Here is a 23,851-nt window from a genome sequence, read left to right as displayed (position 1 = left end):
CTTATTTTATGTTACTATGAGCTTATCTGGAGGGCGCTGGGACCCTGTGGGATTTTGAGCTCTGGGTATATGTACAGGACGCTGGGATAAGGTGGAATTCTGAGGCGCAGGCGCAGTCTTTGTGGGAGGGCATTGGGACCCGGTGGGATCCCGCAGCTTTGGAAATATCTGGAGGCGCTGGGGCCCTGTGGAATCCACGCGCTCTAGATATACGAGGTAGGCGCTGGGACCATGCGGACGCCGCATGGTGACGTCACGGTGTAGGCCGCAACCGCGGGCTGGAGTTGGAGTCTCGCCGTGGGGATGGAGTGAGGGTACCGCTATCCGTGGTTGGGCCGTGGGAGGAGGGTGAGTGTCCAAATAGCTCGCGATCCCCGCTCTCGTGTATACCGCCCGCAAAAGCCTGGCACAGGGGAAGGGATCCCAGGGCAGGTGTATGCACAGGTGGAGCCCCGGTGAGTCTCCCGAGGAAGGGGCTAGACACACAGGTGGAATTCCAAGGGATCATTCTGTCGCCTTGCCTCACAATTGCATGAATGGTATCTGACTCTTTGTCATTCGAATTTTAATCTTGATACGGGTGGCTGTGTTACCCCTTAAGCCTTTGTCACTGTACCCTGGCCTCACGCATTGGGGATAACGAGAGTGGAGACAGTATCGTGACCCTGGAAGTGAGGGCCATGGCCTTGGCATGTGTACAAGAGTCCTGGAGGCACGGTTCGGAGAGGGCTGCCATGGACAGGGGCTTTTTGTGGAGGGTTTGACCAGTTCTGCCTTATCAAGGAAGTTTTGTTTGCTTAACGATCTAATCTCTCCCTTTCTAGCCCTTCTGTGCTCTCCCTGCGGGACTGAGCTGGTCTCTGCAACTCGCGCTGCTCTCCAGCCACAGCTCTTGTGCTAGGACCATGGTGTGTGAACTTTTCCTACTCTCCTCCATCTGGTTTCTCTTTGTTATCTTCTGGATGGAGACCATCAGCGTTTGGCTTTTCCTCTGTAATTTCTACCAGGACAGAGTGTTTTACCACTGGGGAGACAGGTGGGTGCTTCCTTTGTGATCATTGGGGTTTTTGAAACTCCATAGTTTTTTAGAGCATAGTTCTAAATATATTTCAACTTCTGTATAAAGAGATTGATATAATTGGCATCTCAGAAATCTGGTGGAAGGAGGATAGCCAATGGGACACTAATAGGGTACAAATTATATCAAGATGATAGGCTGGATCATATTGGTGGAGGGGTGGTGCCACACATTAAAGAGAGCATTGAATCAAACTGTATAAAGGTTCTGCAGCAAATAACATGCAATGTTGAACTTTTTTGGATAGAAATTCTAGGTGAAAAGGGAATAAAATAGCAGTGGGGGTGTATTACCGTCCACCTGGCCAGAATGAACAAACAGACAATGGAATGCTAAAAGAAATTAGGGAAGCAAACAAAATAAGCAGTACAGTAATAATGGATGACTTCAATTACTCCAGTATTGACTGGGTGAATGTCGCATTAGGACATGCTAGACACGTAAAGTTCCTAGATGAAATAAATGAATGCTTCATGGAGCAGCTGGTACAAGAACCAACACGAGGGGAAACTCTTGGAGGAGAAGTCCATTACCTGCTATTAAGTTCACTTAGAATAGCCACTGCCATTAGCAATGGTTACATGGAATAGACTTAGTTTTTGGGTACTTGCCAGGTTCTTATGGCCTGGATTGGCCACTGTTGGAAACAGGATGCTGGGCTTGATGGACCCTTGGTCTGACCCAGTGTGGCATTTTCTTATGTTCTTATGTTCTTATTTTAGACCTAGTCTTTAGTGGAACAGTCCACACCTTAGAAAAGGTGGAAGGAAGGCTAAATGACTTCCAGCATGGTTGAAAGGTGAGTTGAGAGAGGCTATAATAGCTAAAATAACATCTTTCAAGAAATGGAAAAGGGATCTGAATAAAGAAAACAGGAAATGGCATGAGTACTGACAAATCAGATGCAAAGCATTGATAAGGAAGGTAAAGAGAGACACAACATGGAAGCAAAAACTCATAATAAAAATGTTTTCAGGTACATTTGAGATAAAAAGCCTGCAAGGGTGTCAGTTGGACCATTAGATGATCAAGGGATAAAAGGAGCCTTTAGGGATGACAAAAGCCATAGCAGAGACTAAATTTAATTCTTTGCTTCGATATATACTGAGGAAGATGTAAGAGAGAGACCCATGCCAGAAATGATATTCAAAGGTCACTGAGGAACTGAAACTAATCTCAGTGACCCTGGAAGGTGTACTAGGGCAAACTATCAATAACATCTGTAGTACCTGAAGACTGGAGGGTTGCCAGTGTAATGCCAATTTTTAAAAAGGGATGATCCAGGTAATTACAGACCAGTGAGTCTGACATCTGGGCCAGGCAAAATGGTAGAAGCTATAATAAAGAACAAAATTACTGAACCTATAGATAAGCAAAGTTTAATGGGACAAAGCCAACATGGAATTAGCCAAGGGAAGTCTTGCCTCACAAATTTGCTACATTTTTTTGAGGGCATAAATTATGTGGATAAAGGTGAGCCATTTGATTAGTGTATCTGGATTTGCAGAAAGCATTTGACAAAGTCCCTCATGAGTCGTCTTAAGAAATTAAAAAGCCATGGAATAGGGGGCAATGTGCTATTGTGGATTGCCAGCTGGTTAAAAGAGAGAAAACAGTAGGGATAAATGGTAAATTTTCCCAATGGATAAAAGTGAATAGTAGAGTGCCCAAGGGATCTGTTTTGGGATCACTGCTTTTTAATATGTTTATAAACAACCTGGAAATGGGAACAACAAGTGAGGTGATCAAATTTGTAGATGACAGTTATACAAAGTTGTGAAATCACAAGACAATTGTGAGAAATTGCAAGAGGACATTATAAAATTGGGAGACTGGGCATGCAAATGGCAAATTTAAATTTTCTTAGTGTCCAGACAGATGAATCCAGAACCAGTAGGTTATGCACCTCTACCAGTAGATGGAGACAGAGAAATCTGACATCACAGTATATATATTCCTGCAGTGACAACATGCCAGTATTCTCCGTCTCCAGCAGATAGTGGACGTGCATCTCCCTACTGGGGATTGCTTCAGCTTTTAGAAGAATTTTCAAAGGAAAATTACCCCACTGTCTTGCGGTGATACCAAATGGTCCCTCCCCCAGTTGAGAATTCCTGGGGATTTCCTTGGTTCAATAGCTGTTTTTTTTAGCTGGTGTGGACTTAGGTGATTGTGCAACTTAAAGGTAGCGGGTGCAGGAGGCTGAGCGTGGCAGTGATGGCATATGTGCTCTTCCCCCCCCCCCCCCCCCCCCCCCCTGCAGCTGGAGACCATCTCTGTACTTGGCCGGGAAGGCAGGAAGGGCTGAGCTCACATAAGTGGGGTTTTTTAAATACAACTGTCAGAGTGGAGGGGTTAGTTTAGGACTTCCTCCGGTCTCCGTATTTGGTGTGCCGTCCCGACTTCCACTCCTGTGGGGGTTAGGGGAACTGGGCGGGTTGAGCGGCCACACTGGGCTAGGCCTCACCATTAGGCTTCTTTTTTGTGCGCCATGTGGTAGGCCACAGTGGCATTTTTGCGCACTTTTTTTTTTTTCTGCCTGTTCGGCTGTGCCTCTGATTAGTGTGCACGGCCTGTGCACACGCTTTCTTGTATATGAGTTGTGCACCAAGAATTGGACTGGTAACTGCACTTAGCTTTTTGGCGCACACTTAAAAGTTGTGCACACAAAATTTGTGCGCATAAATTTTGTTTCAGCGGGGCTTTGGCTGGATGCACATAATAATCCTTGGACCCAAAGGCACAGTGACTTATATGGAATTTTATTATTACTGTTTTGTCATTTTAATTATGTATGTTTTAACCTGTAAAGAAACAGTATATAAACACATTTTAAATGAATCTTCAGTCGCCTTTTAAGCGTACTGACACATTAATGGCGCCAGTGCCAAGAAACCTAAGCACCTTTCTCTCTCTGCTGCCTGTCACAGGCATCTCAGCCTGAAGGGCCTTCTAACATAAACCAGTGCTGCTTTCAGGCTCAGGGAGAACTCTCTCCCTCTGATTTTACTAAACCTGGGTCTTCCCAGCCTGCTGATGGCCTGGTTAAAGATATGTTAGGAGGGAACTCCCTTGACTGGTTCCTCTGCAGGGGATGGCCGCTCATTGGGCGCATCACAAGTGCCTCCTATTCTTATCCTGGATTTTTCTGCCTTTTCTTGGGTAGAAATTTTTTCAAGGATTGCAATACTTCCTTCAGGTGCAGTCCTCAGCACCATCCAAGCATGTCTGTGCAGATCCTCAGGCAGTGGCCTCTCCTTCTTCCTGTACATTTAAGCACCAAAGTATACCCTCTAGCTGCAGGTGTTTCTGACAGGAATCGGGATGGCAGGGATGAGGCAGGTCTTGACTCCCCTAGAGGATGGGGAAATACCTCTGGGGCTGGAAACATATAGAACTGTTGTTGAGGTTCTTTCACAGAGATGACTTTCTGGCTCTGATTTCCCAGACCTTGCAGATGGCTGGGAGTTCCTGGGGCAGATTCCATGTCTGAGCCAAAGAGAAATCCCATTTTGGTTTCTTTGCATAAAGCCTCTTGTTTTTTTCCCAGTTTATAGAGGCCATTCGAGAACTGATTGATCTTGAATGGGATGCCCTGGAGGCAAATTTGAAAGGGGGTCGGATCTTGGAAGGTCTGTACCCCCTGGATCCAGTGGTGAGAGCATCTGTGTTTTCCAAAAGTGGATGCACTTGTCTGAGCCGTCTTAAAACAGACAACCATCCCCTTGGAAGGAGGTGCGGCCTTGAAGGATCTGCGTGAGAAAAGAATTGAGGCCATCCTTAAGCATTTGAAGCAGTGGCAATGACATTGTAGGTAGCTTCCTGTTGTTCCTTGGTGCCTCGCTTTTGCTTGCTTCTCTCTCAGGAAGTTGATGACTCTGGAGTGAATTCCAGGGCAGTTATGAAACTCGCCACCTTTTTTAGCAGATGAGGGCTGCGATTTGGAACACACCTTGGCCAGAGGAGTGGCTTCAGTAATAGCGGCCAGGCATCAGTTATGGCTGAGAAATTGGGCGGCCGATGGCGATCTCCAAAGCTGATCTTACGAAATTTCCTTTTAAAGATCGCTCTTGTTTTGGGAGCGAGTTGGAGAAGCTAGCCAGCAAGTGGGGCGAATCCTTGATTGCTGGAGGATAAGAAACAGTCATGGTGCCCCTTTGCTATGAGGAGTCATCTCGGGGGTTCCAGGCATTTCCCCCCCCCCTACAGAGGGGCAACCTTTCAGAGGACTCTGCCTTTCGACAGGTCTCAGTCCTTCAGTCCAAGTGGGGAACGGGCTTGGGTAGTGGAACCTCCCGAGCCTCCCAATGAAGGAACAGGAGATAGGGGGGCACCTCTCTCTCACTTTTATCAGAGGTGGGTCGAGATTACATCGTATTGGTGGGTCCTGGAGGTCATAGGAGAAGGATATGCGCTGGAGTTTCGCAGTATGCCTCTGGATGGTGTCTCCGTCCCACTCTTTGCAGAAGAAGCAGGCAGTCAAGAGTGTGCTGTCAAGGTTCCTCAGTCTGAGGGCTGTGGTTCCAGTGCCCACGTCTCAAGAAAATATGGGTCGTTGTGCCCAAGAAGGACTCCTTTCGTCCCATCCTGGATCTCAAAGGGGTCAACTGTCATCTGCGGGTGACTCACTCTTGCATGGAGACACTGCACTCGGGGGAATTTCTGACCTCCTTGGATCTGTCTGAGGTGTACCTTCATATTCTATCCAATTGGAGCACCAACGTTTTTTTGCATTTCGTGGTACTGGGGTGCCATTATCAGTTTCGGGTGCTGCCTTCTGGTCTAGCCTCTGCTCCCAAAACCTTTTCCAACGTTTATGGTGGTAGTGGCAGCAGAACTGAGAGAGGCTGGGATCCTTCTACACTTGTATTTAGACAACTGGTTGATTCAGGCCAAGTCTCTGGAAGAGAGCCGTCTGGTGACTCGCAGGAACTTGGTTAACCTAGGCAAAAGCAGTCTTCAACCATCTCAGTCATTGGAGTTTCTGGGAGTACGTTTCAACATGATGCAGGGCAGAGTTGTTTTCTTCCAGAAGCTCCTATTCAAAAGTTGATGGCACAGGTGCATCTCTTGATGAGCACTATACACCCGGCAGTGTGGTCCTATCTACAGGTGCTCAGGTTGATGGCGCCAAGCCTGGAAGTAGTACCATGGGCGAGGGAGCATATGCATCCACTTCAGCGCTCCCTGCTGTCCTGATGGAACCCGCAGTCTCTGGACTATTCGATTCTACCTGCTGATTGAAGTCTGCTCTCATCTCCAATGGTGGTTGCAAGCAGATTGTCTGTCTGAGAAAGGGAGTCTCCCTAATGTCACCAGACTGGTTTGTCCTCCCAAAAGATGCGAGCCTCCAAGGGTGGGGAGCTCACTGGTGCAAGGGCAACCTCAGGGGGGCAGATTGTGCCTAGATAATCATCTTATTAGAACCGCACTTTCAGGAACCCTCTACACCCCTTCCCTTAACTGTGCTCACCACACGTCCACCAGAGAAAGAGCCCTATCCATTGCAGGTCCCTCCCTCTGGAACACTATGCCACTTGAGCTCAGACTAGAACTATGCATTCGGAAATTCAAAACAGGGGTTAAAACATGGCGCTTTAAAATGGCCTACCCTGAATCGGATCCTACGTAGTTCCCCTGCTCCCTCTACTCCTTCAGAGAATGAACCCTTGTTATTAACGTACTCATAGCCTTCTCCTTTATTCCTTTAATTATACTCTGTTTTGTCTCCCATTTCTCTGCACCCCTTCCCCTGTCCTTAAACCCTACCTTTTCCCTATAGCAACCCTTTTATGTACCCCTTTTATTTACCCCCTCCGCTATCCTCTAAACCTTACTTTTCCCTATAGCAACCCTGCTAGTTGCCTTTCTGAACGTATAATTTGTAATGTCATATATAGTGTCTCCTGTATGTACTAGTTAAAGATAATGTATATTATTGTATGTAATACCTTTTGGAGTGTATAAGGTTATCCACAGGGTATAATGTTATACACAGCCCCTTATTGAGTGTATAATTTGCAATGCTACTTATGTTCTTCTGTTTTCCATCAGGTACTGTTCCTTTTCTCCTCTTCCTGTTTTTCCCTGTCTTCTCTTGCCCCTTCTCTCTTCCTATCTGTTCCCTCTCTTCTCACCCTGGTTTTTTGTTATGTTCCCCTTCAGTTATATTGTAAACCGGCATGAAGTACCCACGAATGTCGATTTATATAAAAGTAAATAAATAAATAAAATATGCTCGGTGATGCAATTGGGCCTCCCCTCCCCCAGTTCTCTCCCAGTCTGCTCCAGTTAAGGAACGGACTGGGAGGGAACTTCCCTAACCCTCTGCCTAACCTTCCTTCCCCTTCCCTTCTCCACCCCGACCCCTAGCACCTACCTAGCTACTCCAATTTTTCTACCTGCTGCTCTTCTGGAGCAGAAGCAAGTTACGCACGAGAGCTGGCTGCTGGCACGTGCTGTCCCGGCCCGCCACCCTGGAGAGGCCCGGCACTTGTGCGCGCAGCAGGGTTTACGCACGTGGCTGGGCCATAGGCGCAAGCCCTGTATTTTATGCGTGCGGGCCTTTGAAAATTTTGGCAAAAGTATCACGGACCAGTCTACCATAATGGCTGCTACTGAGAAGTTTTGTGTAATCTGAGACTTTACTTGCATGGGGAGTACATCATTAAGAATCAATTTGTATAAGGAGTATCCCAGAGGCAGCCCTCGGCCAAAAAGTGAGCCATGCCGACTTATGCAAGGAATCCATTTTGAGCAACTATTCCAGTGGCATATAAAGTAAAGTTAAAAATTAAAAAAAAACAAAATCATCACTGTTTATTGTGCACTGCTGCCTCTGGTATCGCTTGAGAGGATTTTTAGACTCATGATTATAACTTAAACCTCAAGTGTAAAAGTATTTACATGGTGTTATGAATTGCAAGAAGTGATCCTTTGTTTGTATGACTTGATCAGATGTTTCCTCTATAATGTTTGGAATTATTACCTTCATTGTAAAGCTTGGTTCTAAGAGTCTGAGGGTTGCATCCTCTCTCTGCCTTCTGTCCCAAACTAGTCTGCTCTTCCTGTAATTGTTGCAGTGTTTGCCATGATTGTTACAATCTTAACAGCATAAGGCCTGGTTACAAGGAAAGCACCGGGCTGGGTCTTTGCCTGCTGGGGGAGCACTGTAACTTGCCAGCAGGATCGATGTTGTGTTTCTGGACTCTCCCTTTTAATGTAGAGAAACCGGTAGTCTTGCAATCAATCACCTCCTCATGACACTATTTACTGTTTCTTGGTTTCAGGTCAGTGGAACAGGTTTCTGTTAGAAGCACCGTCAGCACCTCGCCTCTACTCTGCCTTTTACTTTTTCCTCCCTTGCCATTGGTTTCCCCGTTCTCCTGATGTCTGCCCTTGTTTTGGTGGATTTGGCAATGTTTAATTTTGTGAGGGTGAAGTGCATCATTTAATAATAGGGTGCCAGAATAAATATTGGTTTCTTAGTGCCATTATTTCAGCTGACAAGCATCCTGCTTCCTCCCATGTCCCTTGTCCCTTGTAACAAATATCCCACTGCCAGTTTCCACTCCTGCTCTATTTCTCTTCTCTGTGAATAATGCCTCAGTAGTATCAAGATAAGTTAGAAAATATGTAGAACTAGGGGTCAACAAACAAACCATGGGTGATACACTGGATTTGTCCAGTATACAAGGTACCTGTGATGAGCTATGCTCCCTTCATCAGGTCAGAGAAGAGAGCTCAGTTAGCGAGTCAGCTAGGCAGGAAGTTGTCTGCCTTTTGCCTCTGCAACTCATAGAGCTGTGTTGGCTTGTCACTGACCCGATGAAAGCAGCACAGCTGTCTAAAGCTGGTCACAAATGTACTGACTTACTCCAGTATAAAGGTACCACCTACAGTTTTTAAATCGGCTTTTTAATGTAGCAGATCTTTTGTATAATCTTTGGTTTAATTTTGAGAACTTTGCTATTTTATACATGTTACTTTTGTTTCTTGTTATATTCTGAGTTCACGACTGTTTAGCCAGGAAAGTGCAGCTTATAAACTTCTAAATTAAAACTTAAGTCCATGAGAAATGCCATGCTGGGTCAGACGAATGGGCCTTTGAGCCCAGCATCCCGCCTCTGATGCTGGTCAGTGTGGATCACTGCCGCTCACTCCCTCAAAGTAAGAAGTGGCAGTCCTGCTTGATCCTTATTTCTACCAAGCTAACCAGCAACCACAATGCTTTGCTCTGCTTAAAAACTGTAATGTCTCATCTTTTGTGGTGGTTTTGATCCCAGTCAGATGATGCAGTTATGTACATCTCTTATTTCCTTCCTGCTTTTGATATTTTTGCTCCATAGCTAGGTTACTAGAACTTCACCTTCACCTAGCTTGATTTTTAGTATTCCAGAGACTTTCCATTCCATTCTGGGGGGACGGACCTGCCGTCCTCAATAGCTGCTCTCTTGTGGCTGCTTCTGCCTGCAGCAGCTGGGGGCCCTGGAGGTAAAGTGAGGACGCCAGTAGTTCTACCTTGCTGGTCACCGAGCTTCCTTGAATCGTAAGAAATCGCCTTCAGTGCTCCATCTTGGAGTACTTGGATGTACGGCATAGCTAAGGAGTTTCAGGTTTTTTTTTTCTAATTCTCCCCAGGAATTTCTCATGGTTTACTGTGGCAAGAACAAAAAACAGGAGAAAATCAGTTGAGAAAAATTGCCTCACTTTTCTGGGTAAATATCAGTTTACTTTGGTGGACAGAAGCCAGGACAATAAAGGAATATTAAGCAGATTCTCCCCCCTCTACTCCCATTCCCTGCCTAGCATATCCCCTTCTCTCTCTTCTCCCCCACTCCCATAGCAATGGCGGTCCTCCTTACTAGTGGTGGCTCCAGACCTCTCTCTCTCCTTCGGCTCCCGCGCTCTGCAGCATGGCCCGCTGCATTTGTGGCACTTTGGCTGCTCGGAGGAGGGGGAGGCAGGCGCTCACTCTCATCAGCAACACAGAAGAGCAAGTGGTTTTGCTGGGGGTAGGGGGTAGGGGGGGGTAAGGACTTGAAACGCTGCAGGTGCTTTGGGCCACACTGGCTTCCAGTAGTTGTTGGAGGCCTTGAGACACTCGCTGCATCTGCAGCTGTGGGGCTGCGCTTTCATCAGTCTAAAATTTAGGACGAAAATCAGTATAAACAGATGATCACTTTTGGAATTTGAGTGAAAACTGAAAACAAAGGCATTGGCCTTCAGATTCCTTCTTGTTGCCTGAGAATGCTTTGGTTGTTTAGTAGGGAAACCATAGTTTTATGTTCACAGATCCCAGCTAAGAAAAACAGTGCTGGTCCTTTAACTCATCAGTAGGACCTTAGTTTCCAGATTTTATTTATCCTAGGAGTTTGTGTTTATTACAAGAAAAATAATTATATTTTACCTGTAAAAATAACCAGTCCTTCCTCCCCCCCCCCCCCCCCCATTGCTTTCTCCCATTTGTGCCCAACTGATAAATTCCTAAGTAAAAAACAAAAAACAAAAAGGAAGCAGATATCCATGAATCTGTTGCATTGCCTGCGGATTGAGGGTAATTTGGTGTGAGAACACTGTTGCACATTGCTGAAATGGTAACATACCTAGGAAACTGCTGACACACTATCTGGGCAGGATTGTGTTGTGCAGGCTTCAGCTTGGATTTTAGATCTGACAAAATGTTAAACTATGGTTGGTATTGTTTGCCAGAAAAGGTCCGGTGAGGATTTACACTCTGCATTTCGGTGGAACCGGACACACTTTGTGAGCCTTGCAGCAGGCTGTTCAGGCCGCTCCATTGCAGAGTGGGCAGGAATCTGTCCCTGCAGAGCGGGCTGCTGGAAGTGGTCAGACCACATTGTCTGGCACTGACTCATCTGGGAGGCCAAGGAGAATGGCTGCTGCTACTCAGAAACCAGTAAGCTGTAATGATATTTGTACAAGTTTTTTGCTGAGCAGTGAGACCCATGCGGTTAGGAGGACGTTTCTCCTTTTGTATATAACCTGTTTTTCCAACTCTGCAGCCTTCCAATTTTTTTTTTCTCTTCCTCTGCAGGCTTTTCATAAATGACCCAGGGCACATGCTGTATGTGTTTGTGAGGTAAGATTTTGGCTACTGGTGAGGACTGTGATAGGCATCTGGTTTTGCCTTTTTGTTCTGCATCATTTAACAAGGAAGATCACATCTGAAACAGAAATGACTTTTCCTTGCCTTGGCTGGGAAAAGTGGGGAATAGCCTGCAAGCGAGAATGCTAATGCCCATATATACTCTGTTTTAGTACTATTTGTTTTGCAAGCCAATATGATGCTTTTATGCTCCTAGTTCTCAGACCACAATAAAACCTCTCCCTTGTGTGTCTGAGGCAGTAAGAATACTTTTGCTTGTAACTTTAAAGAAACTAGTTCTTTAGAGCTTATGCCACTACCAAGGGAATTTTGTTTGATGCTGGTAAATGACCTTCTAATGTAGCTTGTTTGGTCTGACTGGAAATGTTGCAATGTCTTTTGGTATTTTAGGGTTTAAAAAAAAAAAGTTTCTTTGGAAAAAAAAATCATAAAACATATCACTAAGCATACAGTATGTCCATTTTAGCATAGTTTGTGAGCAAACTTAAAATCTGGATATACAATTCTAACAAAAATATTAGCTTCTGTATTGCAAACATCTACTCTGAGGTGAAACCAAGATTTAAGGAAAGGCTTCATATGGCAATTTCAGTTTCTAGTGCCATATTTAACGTGTAGCCGTAAGACTACATACCACAAGACCCTTTGAGTATTAACTGTGCAATTAGGGGAGACAGAATCCACAAGCCCATTTTTTTTTTTTTTAAATCCAAGAAAAAATATATTGGTCAGAAATTGTAATAGGCATTCTCATCATAGGTGGTAGAAATTGCCCTAACTCCCACAGCAGCTCTCAAGAATACAACTTGCAAGGGGTATTCTTGAGAGATGAAGTTTCTGCGCATTATTTACACTTAGCAGGAATGTCATACTGTGCATGGCACTGTGACCTTATGTGTCCCCCTCCTCCTTCAAGTTTCCTATAGGAGAGACAGAGCTGTTGCAGGGTCTGAGCATGAGCTCAGTCCTGCAAATAGTACAAAAACCTGGTTGGTGCTTATTGATTGCGCCCAGGACACCGTTGTGGAGTGGAAGGTTCAGAGGGTTGGTGAGTGACTGGTTGCAGGGGGGAGGGAGTAGAAGCAGCAGTAGGGAAGTGAGAGAGTGTGCAGGTTTGCTTTTTTTGGGGTTGCACCAGTATGTGTCAGAAGGCCTGACCCCCACAGTTTTGTATGTCACGAACTGCTGAGAAGGCAGCTAACCCCCTGACATAATTCCCACTTGACTGGCTATTGCATCACTGCATTTTACTTCTACAACCAAATGTGACATTCTAAAACCAAATAATAAACTTTTATGCAAATTTATTTTTGAAGTTGCTCAAGTATAACATTTCAGAGGATGGTTGTTCAGCCCTGATATATTATGAAGTTCTTAATACACAATAGCTGCTGCCATGGAAATAAAACTGCCTCAGGACTTTGCCATAGTTATCAGGCCCTGTATTGGGTGTATCTGCCTCAACTGCTCAGAGGTGGACTACATGAAACAAAAGAAACTAAAGAACCCAATTGGTGAAAAAATGTCAAAGCACCAAATTAAAATGTCACCAAAATAGCAAAGCAGATATTTAAAAGGACCTCATATGATAAGGCACTTAAACTGAACCACTGATTGCAGTGTCTTGTTTATGAATGAGTACCTATTTATTTATAATCATTGGCCCAGGATGGATTAAATGTCCAATTTCTTAGCATCCAGTCAGATGAATCCAGAACAAGTGGGTTATGCACCTCTACCAGCAGATGGCGACAGAGCAAGCTGACATCATAGTACATATACCTCTGCAGGGACACCAGCCCCCCAGTATTTTCCGTCTCCAGCAGATGGTGGACGTGCATCTCACTTCTGGGGATTGCTTCATTTTAAAGAGAAGAGAGTTCAGGAATTAAATTTTCCCCTCCCACAGTTGAGAATTCCTGAGGTGATTTCTGTGGTCCCTCAGATGAATGCCTTGGTCTGATTTCAGCCAGCATGGACTTAGCTGCTTGAGCGGGTGCAGGAAACTGAGTGCAGCATTGATGGCATTTGCCCTCCCCCCCCCCCCCGCAGCTAGAGACAGTCTCTGTACTCAGCCAGGGATAGCTGAGTTCCAGTTTTAAAAAAAAAAATAAACGTAGAGACTTGGAAGAAGGTTTTTGGTTGGTTGTGTAGGGCTTCCTCCTATCTGTCTCTGTGCTTGGTGTGCCAGTATGACATTCATCCCACTCCATGGGAGGTTGAGGGATGTGGGCAGCCTGGCTGGTTAAGCAGCCTCCTTTAGGCTAGGCCCTGCTCCAAGGCTTTTCGCTGCCTGCTAGGCTGCAATGGCTTTTCATTTGTTACCAAGGCTGCTCTCTCTACAAGATTGTCAGTCCAGCATGTGCGTGTACCTGTGCGTCCAGGTTGTGCACTCGGTCAGGCCTTGTAGTTAAGCACGGTTTCCCTCTGTGCACAAGTGATACTGTGCGCTTAACTTTTTGACTGCCTAGGTGTGCATTTCATAAATGTTTTGGGCACATACATTTTTTGAGCCCCTAGTTGAGAGCTATTAAAAACAAAAAAAATAGCTAAGCCATGCCTCTGGCCGCCACTCAGCGCACTGTTGCCTGTGACGGAGGACTAAGCATCTTTCTGTTTGCAGGCTTGTGCTGGTGCTGTTTGGAGGCTCAGGAAGAATTGTCTTCCTCTAATTTCACTGAGCCTGGTTCTTCTCAGCAGGATGTGGGTATGGGTAAAGACGACTTAGGTGGGGGTGCCTGATTTTGGACCTTCCCTATCTGGTTCCTCAGCAGGGGAAGGTGGTTCTGTGAGTACTCTTCAGGCTTCTCCTGATCTGGATATCTCTACTCCTCCTTGGGTAGAATTTTCGAGGGGTTGCAATCCTTTTTTTTTTCCAGGTGCAGTCCTCTGACCTATTCAATGCTCCTCGGGCAGAGGCACAGGTATGAACTTTGCTTGGACTTACTGTTCTGCGCTGGAGTAATCCTAGAGCAGCAGCGGAGACTTTGAATATAGAACTGGATGGCACGGATCTTGCCTCTTTGTTATGGTTCTTTCATAGAGATGTCCTGCCAGCTCAGATTTCCCAGACCTTGAAAATGCTTGGCGTTCCTGGGGCTTTTTCAGTGCCTGAGCCAAAGAGCAATTCCATTTTGGTTTCTTGTTTTTTCCCCATGATGGAGGCCATTCAAGAATTGATCTTGAGTGGAGCGCCCCAGAGGCTAATTTCAAAGGGGGTCAAATTTTGGAAGGCCTGTACCCTCTGGATCCAGAGGTAAGAGAGCACTTAAGTTTTCTGATGGTAGATGCTCTTGTGTGTGCAGTCTCCAAGCGGACTATTGTTCCTGTGGAAGGGTGGAGTGGCCTTGAAGGATGCTCATGATTAAAAGATTGGGACTATCCTTGTGCAAGCATTTGAATCTGTAGCAATGGCCTTGCAGATTGCTTCTTATTGTTCCTTAGTGATGTGCTCCCAGGAGGATGATGACTCTGGGGTAAATTCCAGGGCAGTTATGAAATTAGCTGCTGTCTTCTTGGCAGATGCAGACTGTGTTTTGGTCCACACTTCTGCCAGAGGGTTGGCTTCAATAGTAGCAGCCAGGAGTCAGTTATGGTTGAGAAATTGGTTGACCAATGTGACCTCCACAACTAATCTTGCCAAATTGCCTTTCATGATTCCCTTTTGTTTGGCAGTGGATTGGAGAAACTGATCAGTATGTGAGATGAATCTCTGGTTCCTCGTTTACCGGAAGATAAGCAGGTTCAACGCTCCCTTATCAGGAGAGGTTGTGCTAGAGGATCCAAGCACTTTTTTTTTACTATATAGAGGAGCGAATTTCAGAGGACTCGACCCTTTGATAGGTCTCATTTCTTTTGGCCCTGACAACCCACAAGAGGCGCAGGCTTGGGTATTGGAACTTCCCAAACCTCCCAGTTAAGTTTTCTTAATCTACCCCCGGGAACAGGAGATAGGGGGATGCCTCTCTCTTTTATCAGAGGTGGGTCAAAATCACAATGGATCAGTGGGTCTTAGAGGTGATACAAGAAAGATATGCGATGGAGTTTTGCAGTGTTTCTCGGGACATGTTCGAGTGTCCCTGCCGCTCCCCGCAGAAGAAGTGAGCAGTCGGAAGTACACTGACAAGGCTCCTCAGTCTGAGTGGTCTCAGTGCCCACATCTCCAGAAAATACGGGGTGATATTCTCCCATTTTGGACCTCAAAGGTGATAATTGTCATCTGCGAGTGGAGTGTTTTCGCATAGAAACTTTGCGATCGGTGAAAATGGCTGTGCAGTCGGGAATTTCTTCTCATTCCCATCCGACTAGAACATCGCTTCCTGAGGTTCGCAGTTCCAGGACGCCACTTTCAGATTCAGGTCTGTCCTTTTGGTCTGGCCGCTGCTCCCAGAACATTTTCCAAGGTAATAGTGGTGGTTGCGGCAAAGTTGGGAGAGGATGGAACCCTAGTATATCCGTTTTTGGATGTCTGGCTGATTAGTATCAAGTCGCTGGAAGAGAGCCACCTGGTGCCTTGCAAGATGATTTCCCTGTTGTGGGAACTGGGCTGGGTGGTGAACCTAGTTAAGAGTAGTCGTCAGCCTACTCAGTCGCTAGTATACCTGGAGGTTCAGTTCGACACGAAGCAGGACAAGGTGTTCCTGCTGGAAGCTCAAGTTCAGAAATCACTAGCTCAGCTCCATCTGTTGAACACTCTGCACCTGACCATATGGTCTTACTCACAAGCCCTTGGCTTATGGCGGCGACTCTGGAAGTGGTACTATGGGTGAGGGTGCATTTATGTCCTCTTCAGTGCTCCCTGATTTTTTGGTGGAATCTGCAGTTTCAGGACTATTCGATTCGGCTCCGCCTGATGATGGTCTCCTCCCAACTGTAATGATGGCTGCAGGCGGATCATCTATGGAAGGGAGATTCTCTGTTGCCACTGGACTAGCTTTTGACAACTGATACCAGTCTCCTTGGTTGGGAAACTCACTGTCAGGAGTTGACAGCGCAAGGGAGCTGGCGTGCGGGAGAGTCTCTCTGGAACATCAATCAGCTGGAAGCCAGAGTGGTCCAGTTGGCATGTTTACAGTTTAATGACAAGCTGCAGGATTGATTGTTCCGAATAATGTCGGACGACATAATAGCTGTGGCTTACATCATTTGGCAAGTAGATATCAAGAGCCAACAAGTGACACATGAAATAAATCAACATATGGAAGGGGCAGAGGTGCATCGCAAGATGTTCAGCCTCGCTTGTTGCAGGCAAGGCAACGTAAGAGCAGACTTTCTTGGCAGGTAGAGTCTGGACCCAGGAGAGTGGGTATTGTCAGAAGAGGAACTTCAGCTGATTAGGATTCCTGGGGTCTCCCATTCCTAGACCTGTTAGTGGCTTTGCGCTATGTGAATGTCCTGTGTTTCTTCAGCCACAGAAGGGATCCAAAGGCATTGGGGTTCAATGCCCTAGTGCAGGAGTGGCCAGAAGACAAGTTGCTGAATGCCTTTCCTCCATGGCCCAGGTTGGGAAAATTGATTAGGTAGATCGAACGCCATAAAGGAATAGTGCTCTTGGTTGTTCCAGATTGGCTCTGGAGTTCATAGTATGCAGATCTGCAAAGGCTCCTGCTGTATTCCTCTCTTTGACTTCTAGCTCACAGGAACCTATTGCAACAGGGATCTGTTCTTCATGAAGCTCCGACTCTGTTTTGTCTTACGGCATGGCCCTTGAAAGGGCTCGCTTGCTGAACTGTGGATACCTTGCGGCAGAGCTAGAAAGTTCTCCACTTCCTTGGCCTATGTGAGGGTTTGGATAGTGTTTGAGGATCAAGATACTCTTCCTTCCTTGGTCAAGATTCTACTCATTTTGGGATTTTTGCAGGATGATTTGAATAAAGGCTTGGCTCTTAATTCTTTAAAGGTACAAGTAGCTGTACTTGCCTGTTGCAGAGGTCCAACAAATGGTGGATCCTTGTTGGTTCATCCTAATGTGACCCATTTTCTGAAAGGAGTGAAACCTTCTCTGCATTCCTTGTGGTTTCCCCTATGGAGCCTTAATTTGGTTTTGGAGTTTTTGGCAAACCTACATTTCGACTATTATGTACTCTCTCTTTGCGGTTGCCGACCTCGAAAATGTTTTTCTTGTGGCAATTTGTGTCTTTCCGGGAGCCATTTCTTCAGGTGGCTCCAGGAGCAGTGCAGCTGCGTACTGTTCCTTTTTTTTTTTTTTTTTTTTTTTTACCGAAGGTGGCCTGAGTTTCACTTGCTTCAGTCCATTTCCCTGCTGTCTCTGGACAGAGAGAGAGGTAGAGGAGTGTGTAGTCTGTTGTGACCCTTGGATGTCAAGAGGCATATGGTCAGGTTTCTGGAAGTTACAGAGCCTTTGCAGAAGTTGGATCGCCTGTTTGTCCTTCAGGGTGGTACTAGCCGGGGAGAGCTAGCCTCAAGAGCTACCATAGCTCGCTGGATTAAGAAGAGTCACGGCTGCATTTGTGGATGCTGGGAAGCAGTTAGCTGGTCAGGTTGGGGCTCATTTCGCTAGGACTCAGACAATAGACTCATAAGCGGAAGCTAGACTGTTGTCCCCTGTTGACATTTGCTGAGCTGCAATGTCTTCCCTGCACACTTTCTCCAGATATTTGTGTGGATGTTCAGGCCCAGGAGAATGTGGCCTTTGCATGCAGTTTTGACTGGACTGTGGGCAGCCTCCTGCCCTATTCAGGAGTAGCTTGGATACATCCCACTTGTTCTGGAGTCATCTGATTGGACGTTAAGAAATGGGAAATTACTACTTACCTGATAATTTCTTTTTCTTTAGGATAGTCAGATGAATCCAGCTTCTCCCCCTTGGCTGCTGAATGATTGCATAATGAACCTCCTGCGTGCCTATGAGTTTTAGGGATTACTGGTAAGTGTTACTCCAGTCCCTGGACTGCTTGTCTGAGCTTGGTGTTTTGAGTACAGAATTGGTTGTCTGGTAAAAAGCTTGATTAAAAACAATCTATCCACAGTTGCTTTTGAAGAGAATACCGGCAGGCTGGTGTCGCTGCAGAGGTATATGGACTGTGACATCAGCTTGCTCCATCTCGATCTGCTGCTAGAGGTGCATAACCCACTTGTTCTGGATTCATCTGACTGTCTTAAAGAAAAGGAAATTATCAGGTAAGTGGTAATTTCTCAATATCCTAGGTAAAGTGTAGGAATGCTCTTTTGAAAATTACTATGGCCTTTAAACAGATACGATCAGAGCTTTCACTCTGATCCTCTACTGTGTACTAATGCTGACCCTTGAAAGGAATTTGAAATGTCACAGTGTTGGGTGACTTACAAGACAGCGCTTGCATATTTGGTCGATTCCGGTGGATCCAGAGTACTGTTTAGTAGCTTGGATTAAAATGTCTTCTGGAGCTCTCAAGATAGTAGTCAAAGCTTGAAACTTATGTTGATTTACACTTGAGGCCATTTTTATTTGCAACAGTTTAAAATTTAAAAAAAAAAAAATAATACTTTACTTTACCTAGGATATTTGGACATTTAATCCACCCTGGGCCAATGATTATAAACTGGCCCTCATCTCATTCATAAAACAAGAATTGCAAGCAATGATGCAGTTTAAGTGCCTTATATGAGGTCCTTTTAAGAAAATCTTTCAATATTGGCTTTGCTTTGCTATGTTGGGGAAAACCTTTTTTTGGTGCAGAAATGGACTATGGCATCACACACTTTGTCAAATTAACAGTGTTTACCATTATTTCATGCAGAAGTGCTCCTAGTGCCAAATATTGAAGTGCTAGTCCTGTACAGCCTTTTTTTCAATATGTATTTTTACTATCACTTTTGTAGGGTTGATGGACCTGGGCAGCCTCAGACCTGAGCCTTCTTGTACAGAGCAGCAGATGGAAACAGAAGAAAGTGCAAGGATGGGAAGCAGCAGCAGCCTCTATCACATTGGAATTTTCTCAACAACTTATTTTCTTAGTACAGTCACTAACAATGTAATGTTTTAAAAATGTCAGTTATCAATTGTGCAATCATTAATGAGATGGGGAGCCAGCCTTGCCCTGCACCGTAATCCATTCTTTATTCGGTTAAGTCATGTGCTTCGTCTCTTTCAGTGAGAAGCCTGCAAGGTTATTAATGCTTTAACGGAAGAGGCTCAAACGGGTCTGAGTACTGGTGATCAGTATTGCAGGGTGGGTTCTTTATGGCTGGTTAGGCAGACCTTAAATTCCATTAGCAACACAATACTGTTCTCACAGCTGTTTGATTCTTATGTAGTACAGACATTCCAATACAACTGTATCTGATTCAGAATGGTGCTTTGACAGGATCACGTTTTGTAAGTGAGGACAGTGGGGGAGAGTGGGGTTTAGCCTAGGGGTAGAGGCCAAATCTAGTTCGCTTGTGCTGGTGCCTGTTTCTCTTTCTGACTTATACAGGGTGGCTTTTCAGATAAGAGGGTGTTTGTTTTTTTGCTTAAAGCTCACTGTTCCTCTCATAGGGCCTACTTCTTATGCTCCTCTGTTTGAATAAAACATTTTGGGGTGTAAAGACTTCATTGTATGCCAATAGGCTATTATTTACTGTTTTAGTGAGGTCTTACTGCGCATTATCTCCCAAACTTTCCTTTCCAGCCTTGTAGACAGGAGCCTGAACCCTAAAAGGCTCTGTTCTCAGGAGCACTAGCACCTGTGCCATTGTAACACTCTCAACCTTTGGTAGGTGAGAGGGCAGACTGGAGCCAATATTTGCTTTACCTAACAGCTGTTCTCAGAGGACAGCAGAATAATTGGGCATAACTGTGGCTGCTGTGCTTGGCTGCTTGTTAACAGGGATGGATCTTCTAGAGCTGCTGGAAAAGCCTGCAAGGATGCCTTTTTGGGCAGGCATAGAATTTTCTTCTCAAGCCCTTCTCACTTATTAGCTAAACAAAACAACTCCACAATGGAAGGAGAGTACATGTGACTGATTTTCCTGCTGTCCTTGGAGAATACCTGTTACAAGTAAGCAAATGCCCTTTCTTTGAGGACATGCAGGATAATTGTTATGCGTGGGAGATTACCAAGCTAAGGGTTGCCTTCTAACATGGAGGGGCTTGCAACATAAACACAAGAATACAGTGTCCAATGAGAAGATGACAACCCAAAAATCATCTAATATGCTGGTCTGGGGTTAGATTCCAACTCTCAAAGAGACCCTGGCTGACATCCACCATGGTATGTTCAGTCAGTGTCTAAACTGTTATGGGAAGTAAATATGCACTTCAGTCCAGATCACAGACTTCCAGGTTTCCTTAATTGAGGCTGATCTTCAGTAGGTTATAATCATGTCTCTAGTCTTATGAGCTTTGAGCTGCTTTTCTAGAGGCTGACCTTCCTGGATATAGTAAAAGGAGATCTGCTATCTAATTGGAAATGGTGTATTTGATTACAGCAGTCTCATATCTGTTAATTTCAAAAGAAACAATTGGGTGGCCTGTTGGCCTTTGGTCCACTTCAGCTAGAAGGCAAAAGCACTTTTTTAAATCCAAATGGTACAAGACATGTTCACTTGGGGCAAAAAAATGTTGGTAGGATAATTGATTAGTTAAAGTAGAAATACACCATTGTCATCTTAGGCAGGAGCTTAGACTGAGTGCAGAGTAACATCCTGATATAAGGTGGATAAGTTACTATCACCTAGAACTTACTGTCGCTGAAGTGATCACCAAAAATATGACCTTCCACGTCAGGTACTTGAATCCTCAAGAACTCAATGGCTAGAAGGCTGCCTTCATTTGCTGGAAAAGCACCATGCTGAGGTTTCATAACACTGCAGCTAGCCTGATGATGTATTAGTAAAAGAAAGCCCTTCCTGGCTAGATGGAGAAGGTGGTGATAAATGCTAAGGGCGGTGAGCTGTACCCCCAACAGTTTTGGTTTTCAGAGCAGGCTCTGAAAGCTGTAGAACATATTCAAGCAGTTTTTGGGTAGTGTAAAAGAAAGGAGCTAAGGTCTTGCCTTCAGCTCTGATGGCAGACCATCTCACTTTAAACCAATAAGCTCCTTTGGATACCTTCCTTGAAGTCAGAAGGACCTGTGGCACGTCACTGAGATTTCAAAAGAACAAACTAATTCCTTCTTAACGGCAGTGCTGTGAGAGTAAGAGATTGGATGTTGGGATGAAATGAAGTTCCTTGATTCTATATAGGAAGTTAGCGAAACATCCAGCCTGCATGGTCACCTGGTGGACAGCTCTGTCTCAGCCAAGAGGGGAACTATGCGAATCTCTTCTAAGTTTATTAAAGGCTTTGCCACTAGGACTATCGACAGATACACATGTAGAAGGTTTGTCTTTTGGTTGTGGTGTATCTCTTAGCTCAGTGTTCCATGGCAAATAGTGTAATCTACTGTGAATAATTTCTTTGTAAATGGCAGACTAAAAATATTTTAAAGGAGATGGCCTCTGCCATTAGGCTACCATTTAGAGCACAAAGGTGGACATCTTCCTGTTCAAAGCTTCTGTTCCCTACTTGGAAAAAGCATCTTCACCACTTCTTCAAGGCTCATTGCATGCTGGAATGTTCTGAAGTCACCTTGTGAGAAATGGCCCAGTTCCATGTGGATGTTTTCTTGATAGAGGAGGCATGAGTCTGTTCCTCTGTGCTTGTTCAGAGAGAACATGACTACCCAATTCTATCAGAACAATTTTGTTGGCCATCTGACCTCTTAAAGCTCTTAGGAGTATGCATCACAGCACATAATTCAAGAAAAGTGAGGCAATTAATATTTTTTCCTGAATTGGCCAAGAGCCTGGCCTGTGATGGCTTTGTAGATGAGCTCCCCAGCCTAGGTTGGAGGCATCCATTGTCAGGAATTTGGAAGGGCATTTAAGGACATCTTGACATTGAGACACCAAGTCTGAAAAGTATCTGTTTAACCTAAGAGATGATTTCCAAACCAGTATTCATTAGCTAATGAGCAAATTCCACTTGTTGCTCTAGAGGGAGAAACTCCAAATTGCAGTGCCCCTTCCAGGTTGGAATGCATGTACGTGATCATGCAGCTCTGATGTATAGGAACTAAAATGTAGTTCTGAAAAAACTTCCTACTGTAAAGGTCTAAGATGTGGGATTCATGAGCTGGAAGTAATGAAAAAGGAGTGGGATATTGGCCCTTTTCAGGGTGGATCCAACAACAACCAATTGGTGCAATATTTGCACCTAGTTGAAGCTAAGAGCTAAGGGGACATGCTATTTGGTGTCTGCTTTCTTTCCAAAGGAGAAACAGGACAGTGGAATTCCCCCACATTCTTTTATAGGTCCTGCAGAAGTTGGTGGATGGGCACTGCCAGCAATGTCTTAGGGGTATTTAGGTAGTGGAGGTGGCCCAAAAATGGGAAATCCCATACATTCCCAGAAAGCCTTTCCAGGACTCTATGGAAGATCTGTCTATATTAGTACTGTTAGACGACATCACCTTGTACTTCCCCCTAGCATTTACTAATTTCAGGAATCCTTGCAGTGTGACCCTAGTTGGGAACCATGGAATATACAGAGTAATACACTGCATAGTATTAGGCAGTATAGCTTGGCAAAATTGCACTACCTTTTCATAGCAGAGTGCAAAGATGTATAAAAGGATGACCTATATAAGGATTAAGATTCCTGTAGGCTGCAGCCCAATCATATTTTTACATTCTAGCAGAAACAATGTGTGATGCTATCAAGGGATGCAAGTTGTCTCAATTACCATTAGTAGATTAATTATCTATTTTCCTCCAGATCGACTATCCTAAATATCAAATTATTGCTATAGAAGTAGTATCGTGTTCCTCTTCCTACAGTTATTTTTGATCTGGTCTTCTGCCAGGAGGTGTAGCAGCTCTCCTGAGTTTTTTGCACCTCTGTTGCATTAGAAGAGGTTCTCCTTCTATCCTCCTGATGACAGTTAATAGTGCAGGGTCCTAGGTTTCATGAAAAAAAAAAAAAGCCTTTAACAAGCAATTGCCATGGAGAGACATTTGCCTGAAGTGACTAGAAAAAGAGTTAATTAGTATATCCTTTGATTAGGTTGGAATGCAGACTAGTAACTAAATTGCTTATTGCTTGGATGCTAATTGTAACTTTATTGGAAGTCCAAAACTTGCCAAAATATTTACTAGTGCAAGAACATTAAGACCATCATCTCCATCATGTTTTCTGGTTCTGAGCAACTTTTAAAGATTTAATATACAACTCTGCCTTCATTCCACTTAGGATATTACCACAAATTGTATAGCTTCTGCCTCATTCAGTTAATACACACCCTGCTTTAAGATGTTTTTTGTACATCTTATTCAATGAAAATAGTAGTGCCCAGTGCCTGTGAAACATAACTGATTATTACTGTGTGATCCATATTCTCTTTGCACCATCAAATCATGAGTATTTTACAAGATGTAACCAAAAATGTGGTTGGATTTCCAGGGACTAATGAAGAATGTTTGTTTAGAACATTTAATGCTGGGACTAAATGTTAAGCTATTTGTCAATCTCATTGGATGAGAGGTTTTTGTAAGCTACTACTTGACAAGTATTACACCAATCACAAATAAAGCTGGTGAATCAAATGTAACTGCATTCCAAGTCATTTTTCTTTTAAAGCACACTAACATTCTCATTACTGAAGGTTACAAGGTTAGAATTT

The 23,851-nt window shown here is 44.6% G+C and overlaps 1 long non-coding RNA gene across 1 annotated transcript; it reads left to right on the top strand.

The window, feature by feature from the left end:
- The first annotated feature begins 213 nt into the window (after nt 1-213).
- LOC115100969 lies at nt 214-23,774 on the top strand. The gene is made up of 4 exons (XR_003859225.1): nt 214-348; nt 825-1,036; nt 11,136-11,180; nt 19,029-23,774. It is a non-coding gene; the product is annotated as an uncharacterized LOC115100969 (long non-coding RNA).
- Nucleotides 23,775-23,851: the final 77 nt, after the last annotated feature.

Source organism: Rhinatrema bivittatum, chromosome 11 (assembly GCF_901001135.1).
Source record: "Rhinatrema bivittatum chromosome 11, aRhiBiv1.1, whole genome shotgun sequence".
NCBI lineage: Eukaryota > Metazoa > Chordata > Amphibia > Gymnophiona > Rhinatrematidae > Rhinatrema > Rhinatrema bivittatum.
This window is presented reverse-complemented; position numbering and strand designations above follow the sequence as displayed.